Genomic DNA, 9,974 nt, shown 5'->3' with positions numbered 1-9,974 from the left:
CAGATAATTAAAAAGTGAGTGTGCTCACACCTGTAATCCCAGCACTTTGGGAGGCCATGATGGGTGGATCACAAGGTCAGGAGCTCGAGACCAGCCTGGCCAATATGGTGAAACCCCGTCTCTACTAAAAATACAAAAATTAGCCAGGCATGATAGTGGGCGCCTGTAATCCCAGCTACTCAGGAGGCTGAGACAGGAGAATCGCTTGAACCTGAGAGGCGGAGGTTGCAGTGAGCCGAGATTGCGCCATTGCACTCCAGCCTGGACGACAGAGCGAGACTCTGTCTCAGAAAAAAAAAAAAGCGAGTGTGTGATTACAGATGAGCAGTGTGGGGGAGGAAACAAACTAGGTCTATGATGGAAATTAGGGGAATGGGGTTCCTTTAAAATGAAATCAAACTCCGAGAGCTGCGTGCTGCCTAAATGTGTCACCTTACTGCCCATTGAACACACCATATTTTTCTGCCTCACTGCCTCAGTTCCTATAATCTCCCCATCCGGGTTCCTTTTTCCTCCCACCTTTCCAGAGCCTGTGCTGCCCACCCCGCCATCCAGAAACTTCCTTGCCCACTTAGGGCTCTGCCCTGTGGATATAAGGTCACCTTCTCATCTCTCTCCCCTCCTGTAGGAAGCATAGTTATCTCATGCACCAAGGCTGCATGAGAATTCCCTCTGACACAAGTGCCCCAGAATCTTTTATTTTGGTGCCAGGCACTGGGGAGATACAAAATAAATAGTTCTTAGCAAATGGGCATTCCCAGACTCCGGCTGACTGTGGAAGGTCTGGAGAATGTGGGGGTCTGAGCAAAGAAATCGTGTTTAGGAAATGCTCAGTGCAGGAGCTAGCCTGGACCGTGTGGATTCAGGAGGTCCACATCACATGCACGCTGTTCAGGAAGGAGGAAGGACTAACGGTAGGAACTGTTTGATCAGCCCCTCTTCCGGAAGCTCAGGCCCCCAGATGTTGCCTTGATTACCTATCAAAATGAGCAAATGCCAGAATTCAGCCAAGGCCTCGCTGACGCAGGGCACTGGAGAGAGAAAAACCACTGGGCTGATTATCTTGGCCTTATCCACCACATCTGTTTCAGCTCAGCATCTCTGCTTGTCATCTTTAAAGAGATGGCTACAGCGTTACAGAATCTTAGAGCTGGAAATGGCCTCGGAAGTCCTCACATCTCTCCACCTCCTTTTGCAGATAAGGGTCATGTCGCTCAGAGGCTGTGACTCACCCCCGGCCACGTGGCCGGTAGGAGGCCCAGCTGGGCCCGGAAAGAGGACCGTGGCTCTCAGCTCCCAGGCCGGAGCCTGTCCCGGTTTTCCAAGCTTCCTCTTGGATCACACCAAGTCATTTCCCCATTCGCCTCCGTTAGGCCTCACGAGTGAGAGAAGCTAGCCATGGCCCTTTCTCTCTCACTTCCCTCACTGCCCACCGCCCCACCAAAAGGGAGAGATTCTCTTCCAGACCCAAACAGTGATGGTTTTTTTTCCTCATCCGACATCCTGTACCCTCCAAGCTAGGCGCATCTCCAGGAGCACAGGCGCCTACACTCATACAGTGACTGAAAGAATGTCATCCACTCTCCCATCAACTCTGGGAACCAAGAGGCCATTTCTCAGCCAGTGCACATGCCGAGGACTCAGAGGGACTCGATTCTGCCCTGACTTGTCACACTCTTCTTGGCCAAGGCCCCCCCAAGGCATCTCAACCCCATTTTTCTGAGCCCCCCTGTTGACTGTGACCTTCCGTGCAGGCTGAGTTAGCAGGCTCTCTGGAAAGTGCTTCATGTCCATTCTGGAAGGGAGAGATTATCATCTCCACCCCCTCCCACTTTTTAGAAACGGATATAGAAATTGAGGCTCAGAGAGGTTAAGTTACCTGGCCATGGTCACCCAGCTAGTCAGTGGTAGAGTCAGAATTCAAACCCCCACAAGGCTTCCTGTGTGCCTCAAAGGAGCTAGAGGCAGCTCAAGATGTCCCTGCATGCACACTCAGTAACAGCGCCCCAGGGCCCTGCCCGAGTACCTGAAATCCCCTCATTGGGGTCATCTCTTGGGTGACCCCAGCCTCAGGTGGCTAGCCATTCCTTCCTAATGGAAAAGACTGAGGATGGCCGGGCACAGTGGCTGAAGTCTGTAATCCCAGCACTTTGGGAGGCCACCTGAGGTCAAGAGTTCGAGATCAGTTTGGCTAATATGGTGAAACCCCGTCTTTACTAAAAATAAAAAAAATTAGCAGGGTGTGGCATTGGGTGCCTGTAGTCCCAGCTATTCAGGAGGCTGAGGTGGGAGAATCGCTTGAACCCAGGAGGTGGAGGCTGCAGTGAGCTTCAGCCACTGAACTCCAGCCTGGGTGACAGAACAAGACTCTGTCTCAAAAACAAAAAAAGACTGAGGATAAGTGGGAGGGGAGGGTATACAAGAAGACCCTTGGCAAAGATTTGATGATCGCAGGAATGGTCTGAGGCTTGACAGCAAGGCCCAGAGAGTTTGGGAGGGCTCAGGGTCGACAGACGGAGAGGAAGAGGCGGAGGAGAGAGGTCTCCAAGGCAAAACCTGGAGGTAGGTGGGGGCAGGACATGAGGGCAGCAGCAGGAAGGTAAAATGGGTGCGGAGGACAGCAGGTTCCTCTGCTTTGAGGAATCAAAGCCCTCAGGGGCTGGCTCTGGGCAGGGATTGGTTTTGGGGCGGAAGGTGGAAGGGCCGGCGTGACTGGGAGGCATTAGTCAGCAGCGGAGCTTTATGAAAGGAGGGATTGTCCGGAGCCTCCTTACTCACCGGGCCAACTGGGTTGTCCCCAGAGCCTGGGGAGCTGGGCTGTTATCAGAAGGGGACCGGGAATTCTGTGCCACTCACTGCCCAGGTTGAATGGCTGGGGCCACAGGGGCAAGCGTGGGGGCCCCGTCCAGCCTCAGCAGCTGTGACTCACAGCCCTCAGCTGAGTTTCTTCATTGTCCGCTGTCTCTGGGACAGTGGGACCAGAGCCCTGGTGGGAGGCCTGACTCCCCACTCTTATGATAGAGGAGACCTACGGCTGATTCACAGAAGCCTGCCCCCGGCATCACCCCAGCTGACACACGGATGCACCCCGTCTGAAATCCACGGAGTTGCAGGCATGCCTGGAAGACCTTGAGCATTTATCCATCTCTTCCTCCTTCAGTCATTCGCACAGTCATTCTTTTTATGATTGTGTTTTTCCAATCTTTATGGGTTTTTTTTCCAATGGCAAAAGTAATCTATTGAATATTAGATTCAAAAGGAATGAAATTTTGATATATGCTCCAATGTGAGTGAACTTGAGGATATTAATGTTAAGTGAAATAAGCCAGACACAAAAGGACAAATACTGTGTGATTGCACTTACATGAGTCAAATTTGTAGAGACAGAAAGTAGAATAAAGGTTGCCAGGGGCTGGGGAAGGGGAAAGGGAGAGTTAGTGTTTAATGGGGACAGAGTTTCACTTGGGGAAGGTGGTGGTAGTGGTTGCAACATTGGGAATGTACTTAATGCCACCAAACCATACACTTAAAAATGGTTCAAATGGAACATTTAATGTCATGCATATTTTACCGTAATAAAGAAAAACAAACAAAAAGTGATCTATTGTTCAAACAATATATAAAAGATAAAACATAAAAGTAGATGACTGGGCTCATAATTACCCTCATTTCTCACCCTCTGTTACCAGTTTGGAATATCTGCTTTCGAACCTTTTAATGTCGCCACGCAATCGTGTATGTGTGGGCAAATATAGGCCCTGAGGGAGGAAGGGAATGTGACCTCCAGGTGCCAGAAGCATGCTCCTCATCCCTGTCTCTTTGAAGGACAATGTCATGCCTGCATCCCCAGGTGCCCAGTGGCAAGGTCACGCATGAACAATCACCGCCATCCAGCGATGTCTTAGAGGTGTCTGGCTCAGTGCTAAGCCCTTTCACATGCATGAGCTCAATCCTTACACCAGCGTCCTGAGGAAGGTATATTTTGATGCTCACTTCAAAGTCCCTTTCAAGGCCAAGTGCAGTGGCTCACCCCTGTAATCCCAACACTTTGAAAGGCTGAGGCAGGATTGCTTGAGCCCAGGAGTTCAAGACCAGCCTGGGCAACATAGTGAGACCCTGTCTCTAAAAAATTAAAAATTAGCAGGGCGTGGTGGTGATGTGCTCCTGTAGTGCCAGCTATTCAGGAGGCTGAGGTGGGAGGATCACCTGAGCCCAGGAGTTCGAGGCTACAGTGAGCCATGATCACAGCACTGCACTCCAGCCCAGGCAACAGAGTGAGACCCTGTCTCAAAAACAAAAAACAGTCCAGGCTGGGCACAGTGGCTCATGCCTTGTAATCCCAGCACTTTGGGAGGCCAAGGTGGGCGGATCACCTGAGGTCAGGAGTTCGAGATCAGCCTGGCAAACATGGTGAAACCCCATCTCTACTAAAAATACGAAAATTAGCCAGGTTTGGTGGCACACACCTGTAATCCCAGCTACTCGGGAGGCTGAAGCAGGAGAATTGCTTGAACCCGGGAGGCGGAGGTTGCAGTGAGCCAAGATCACGCCATCGCACTCCAGCCTGGGCAACAGAGCGAGACACCATCTAAAACAACAACAAAAAACCCAGTCCATTTCATAAATGAAGACTCAAAGGAGGCAAAGCAGGGATGACCTGTGAGATTGTCAGGATTTGCAGAAATGCCTCTGCCATCATGTGCTCCGATCCTCAGCAGAGGGAGGCACTTGCACACTTTGTAGCAATCCCTTCATTTCTGGCTTCCCTGTTGACTGTACATTCCTAGGGAGAAGGATTATGCCGTCTTGTTCCCCACTTGGTCCTCCACAAGCCTCAAAACACAGTAGGTGTTCAACAAATATTTGTGGAGAGAATGCTTCTCATTCATTTCTCTATTTGATCTTCTCCCACACTCCTGTGAGGTAGCAAATTAGGCAATATGATTGCTGCTGCTGTTAGTCATCTGGATAGCAGGCGAGATGGGGTGACTTCCTCTGGGTCACACGGCCAGGGCCTGCTGAGCTGGTCTCAGGCTCCTGGCTCCCTTCCCAGGCCTTTCCAACCCTGTCATGAGGACCTTGGCTCCTGTGCTTAAAAAACAAAGATATTAATTGGGAGGAGGAAGCCTTTGAGTCATTACCAGCAACAATAATAATAATTACAGTCCTCCTCCTTGTAACCTTTAACTCATGTAATCCCCACTTCCATAGCACCAGTGAGGGAGGTGCTATTATTATCTCTAATAGATTGTTCTGCAGCTAGACAGAGAGGTTGAGCAACTTCCTCAACATCACACAGCTACGAGCAACAGAGCAGAGAGATTCGGACCCCATCTGGTTCCAGAGCCCATAAACCGCAAGTTACAAATATTGTAACCCCAAGTGGCATCCTCCACCGCACCCAGACAGACTCACAGCGCTTGTGGGCTGAGTTTGGTGAGGGAGACGCTGAATGGAACATCCATGTATTCTCTCCTGCATTCATTCATTCACTCTCACTTAGTGAGCATTCGCTGAAACCCACCTGGGCGCCCTGCCAAGCGTCTGGCCCTAGGACACAGCAAGAGCAGGATGGTGCCATTTCTGCCCCCAGGGAGGCTTTGGCCAGGTAGGAGAGGCAGACATCATTGTGCAATTCATTGTTTCATTAGAGCAAAGATGAGTGCCACCGGGGAGGAGGGATAAGGCTCTGTCTGCCTAAACCCAGGGTGGGGAAGGCTGCCCCTCAGAGCTGCCATCTCAGTGGCAGTTTGCGGATGGCAGGAATCAGGGAGCTGAGGGTGGAGAGCGTTCCAAGCGCCTGGAATTCCATAGTCTGGGCAGAGGCTTGGATCTGACTAGGATGGAAAGATGGCCGGTGTGGTCGGAACTGGTGAGAGAGGAGGAGAAGAGTGGGGATGGGGGTTCCAGGGGAGGTGGGCCAGCACTGTCCTGCCCAGTGTCCGAACCCTCTCAGACAGAACTAAGGCTGTGGTGAATGTCTTCACTTTCACTATTATCCTTAAAGAGTAAACGGGAAGGCCAAGTTAAAAGTTCCCATTTCTGGGCCGGGAGTGGTGGCTTACACCTGTAATCCCAGCACTTTGGGAGGCCGAGGTGGGCAGAGCACGAGGTCAAGAGATCGAGACCTGGCTAACACGATGAAACCCCATCTCTACTAAAAGTACAAAAAAAAAAAAAATTTAGCCAGGCGTGGTGGTGGGTGCCTGTAGTCCCAGCTACTTGGGAGGCCGAGGCAGAAGAACGGCATGAACCCGGGAGGCAGAGCTTGCAGCCAGCCAAGATTGCGCCACTGCACTCCAGCCTGGGCAACAGAGCGAGACTCTGTCTCAAAAAAAAAATTAATAAATAAAGTTCCCATTTCTGCCATTTCTGGCCAGGTGCGGTGGTGCATGCCTGTAATCCCAGCACTTTAGGCGGGAGGATTGCTTGAGTCCAGGAGTTCAAGACCAGCCTAGGCAACATAGCAAAACCTCATATCTACAGAAAAAAAATGAAAGAATTTAGCCAGGTTTGATAGCATGCACCTGTAGTCCCAGCTACTTGGGATGCTGAGGTGGGAGGATTACTTGAGCCTAGGAGGTAGAGGCTGAAGTGAGCCAAGATTGTGCCACTGTATTCTAGCCTGGGCAACAGAGTGAGACCCCCATCTCCAAAAAAAAAAAAGAAGTTATCATTTCTCCCCAGGTTGCTGGGCTTAGATGGGGCCTCCAGTAAGCATTTAATCCAGATGCTGCATCTGTACTGACGTTTGCATGTGACAACGTGCTCACTGTATTGTTTGACCCTCATAGCCACCTGGAAGGAGGGAAGGAGAGCAGATGTCAGAGCCCTGTGCAGAGGAGGAAACTGAGGCAAGAAAAGGCAGCATCTGAGCTCTTGGCCCTCCTTTCCTGGTGGCCTTTTCTCCACTGTAAGGTGCATTCAATAGCACCCTAGTCTCTGAGTTGCAAGGGGACATGGAGAGGGTTACATGATGTAATCCAGGTAAACAGTCGAGCAGACAAAGGCTCAACATCAGTGTTCAGTAAACGGTGGCTGCCATCATTGTCATGATAACCAGAGTTGTGACTCTTAGGATTCCCATACTCGGCTTCTCCCTGACCACCTGCCCTGCCATGAGCTGGGCACCGTGCCAGGAGCTGGGAGGCAGGGAGGTGTCGGAGGCATCCCCTGCTCTCAAGGAGCATACAGTCTAGCAGGGAGGCAGGTAATTAGCAACCTAAGGCAGCCAGCAAAGCACCAAAGAAGGACTAGGGCTCAGAGAGTCTTTGGGGCAGGTGTGGCAGGGGATGGAAAGCAGCTTGAACCTCTGAGATGGGAACGTGGATGAGGAAGCTGCAGAAACCTCAGACAGTTTGTGGTAGGTTAACACCTACCCCTGGAGCAGACGGGACTGAGGCTGGTGAGTCAGTGAGCATCACATTCAATGGAGTTTGAATTGTAGCTCCATCCCTCAGGATGAGCAGGCAGCCACCGGGGATCAGGTGTGAGACCCGCTGCCTGGACGGTCACAGTTGATGCTGTGGTGAAAAACTCAAGGCTAAGCCGGGCACAGTGGCTCATGCCTGTCATCCCAGCACTTTGGGAGGCTGAGGCAGGTGGATCTTCTGAGGTCAGGAGTTCAAGACCAGCCTGGCCAACATGGTGAAACCCCGTCTCTACTAAAAATACAAAAATCAGCCAGATGCGGTGGTGCACGCCTGTAATCCCAGCTTCTCAGGAGGCTGAGGCAGGAGAATCACTTGAACCCAAGAGGGGGAGGTTGCAGAGAGCCGAGATCATGCCACTGCACTCCAGCCTAGGCAACAAGAGTGAAACCCCATCTCAAAAAAACAAAAACAAACAAACAAACAAAAAGGCTCCACCTTTCCATGAAGCTGTCAACCAGTGCAGCAGATCCTTCTTAACCATAGTATTTATTTGGAATTTTTTTCTAATTGCAGATGTAAATTGTGCAGAATGCAGAAAGGTAGGATTCACCTGTGCGTGTGTGTGTGCCTCTATGCACACACACACACACACACATGACAGGAGGAAAAGCCAAGATCATTTACGGCTCACTACCCTGGGTAGCCCTGGTTAATTCCTCAGAGTACCTCTTTCCAGTCTTTCATTTATTCCCTGAAGGGGTCGATTCCAAGTGTTATAAGAGGGGGAAACCCAGGGAGGTGATGGGGACCAGGGAAGTCGGGAAGGCCTTGGGGAGAAGGTGAGATTCAGACTCAGTCTTAAAAGAGGGGCCAGTTTGAAAAGACCAAGGTAGAAGAAGGGAATTCCAGATGAGGGGACCAGCACGGCTAAGGCACACGGCTAGGGAAATGAACGAGGAACATGATCATTTATGCAGCACTTACCCACAGGCCAGCCTCTGATATGCAACACATGTGTTATTACCTGGCTGGGTGAGGAGGCTCACGCCTGTAATCTCAGCACTTTGGGAGGCCGAGGCAGGAGGATCGCTTGAGTCCAGGAGTTCAAGACCAGCCTGGGCAACATAACAAGATCCCATCTCTACAAAAAAATTTTTAAAAATTAGCCAGGTGTGGTGGCATGGGTCTGGAGTCCCAGCTACTCAGGTGGCTAAGGTGGGAGGATCACTTGAGCCCAGGAGGTTGAGGCTGCAGTGAGCCATAATTGTGCCACTGCACTCCAGCCTGGGCAACAGAGTGAGACCCTGTTTCAAAAACCAAAAAACCAAAAAACCTTATGTTACATGACTGGATTGGACAACGCATGGAGTGGAGACAAGAGTAGCCTCACTTCAGGATGAGGAAACTGAGGCACTCACACCCCTTGGCCATTCTGTGGCTGTGGTTCAGAACCAGGACTGGCTGACACCCAAGTTAAGTGGGGGCTGCCTAGAATGGGGACTGGTTGTTGGGGATTGGGACCCACTGAGTTCCAGTGGCCTGGGCCCTCAGAGTGCCCGTCCTTCTGAGGAAAGGGACGGAGCATCAGGAGCCAGGACAGTAAGGGAAGGGTGAAGGAGGAGGGTGTGAGGGGATGTCACCTGCTCCCGTCCCATGTCAAAGAGGCTTTATCAGGGCACCGCAGACCCTGCCAATTGCCACTGCTCATCTGAAGCTGGGCTTCTCAGAGTGTGGGCCTGCTGCCCTCCAGGCCAGAGATAAGGCAGCCCCGGTCACGGGCCTCTAACTGTTGGTGACCAAGCAGAAGCCACACAAGGCTGATGGCCGGCTGGAAGGGAGGCCTCGCCAGCATCTTCTGCCCACCTCCCCTGGCCACTCCGGGTTGGAGAGGTAGGGGTGGGGGAAGGGCAGACCCAGGTAAGAAAAACAGCAATAAGAAAGATTTTTAAAACCCCACACATGGCTGGGCATGATGGCTCACACCTGTAATCCCAGCATTTTGGGAAGCCGAGACAGGTGGATCTCTTGAGGTCAGGAATTCAAGACCAGCCTGGCCAACATGGTAAAACCCTGTCTCTACTAAAAATACAAAAAATTAACCGGAAGTGGTGGCGAGTGCCTGCAATCCCAGCTGCTCGGGAGGCTGAGGAAGGAGAATTGCTTGAATCTGGGAAGCAGAGGTTACAGTGATCTGACATCGCGCCACTGGACTCCAGCCTAGGTGACAGCGTGAGACTCTGTCTCAAAAAAATAAAAAATAAAAATAAATAAAAATAAAATCCTGCACGTTTCTGCCACGCCTTTGGTTCACAAAGCACTTTGACTCTCATTATCAGTGTGAAAAGGAAATGTGGGGGCCTCGGAGCCAGCCTGAGGTCCAGGCCTTCCATCACCACTTTCTGGCTGTGTGACTGTGGGCAGGTGACTTCACCTCTCTGAGCCTCAATTTCCATACCTGTAAAATGGCAACAGTAACACCATCTCCCCTTTTCTGAGCTCACTGTCCAGCCAGCCTGTGGCCACCTTCCTCCTGGTCCACTTCCCTCCCCACTGGCCTCCCCCTTTCTCCAGAGGGCACCACCTTTGCACTGCGCCAGACAG

This window comes from Symphalangus syndactylus, chromosome 18 (assembly GCF_028878055.3).
Source record: "Symphalangus syndactylus isolate Jambi chromosome 18, NHGRI_mSymSyn1-v2.1_pri, whole genome shotgun sequence".
NCBI classification, from domain to species: domain Eukaryota; kingdom Metazoa; phylum Chordata; class Mammalia; order Primates; family Hylobatidae; genus Symphalangus; species Symphalangus syndactylus.
Note: the sequence above shows the minus strand (reverse complement) of the source record.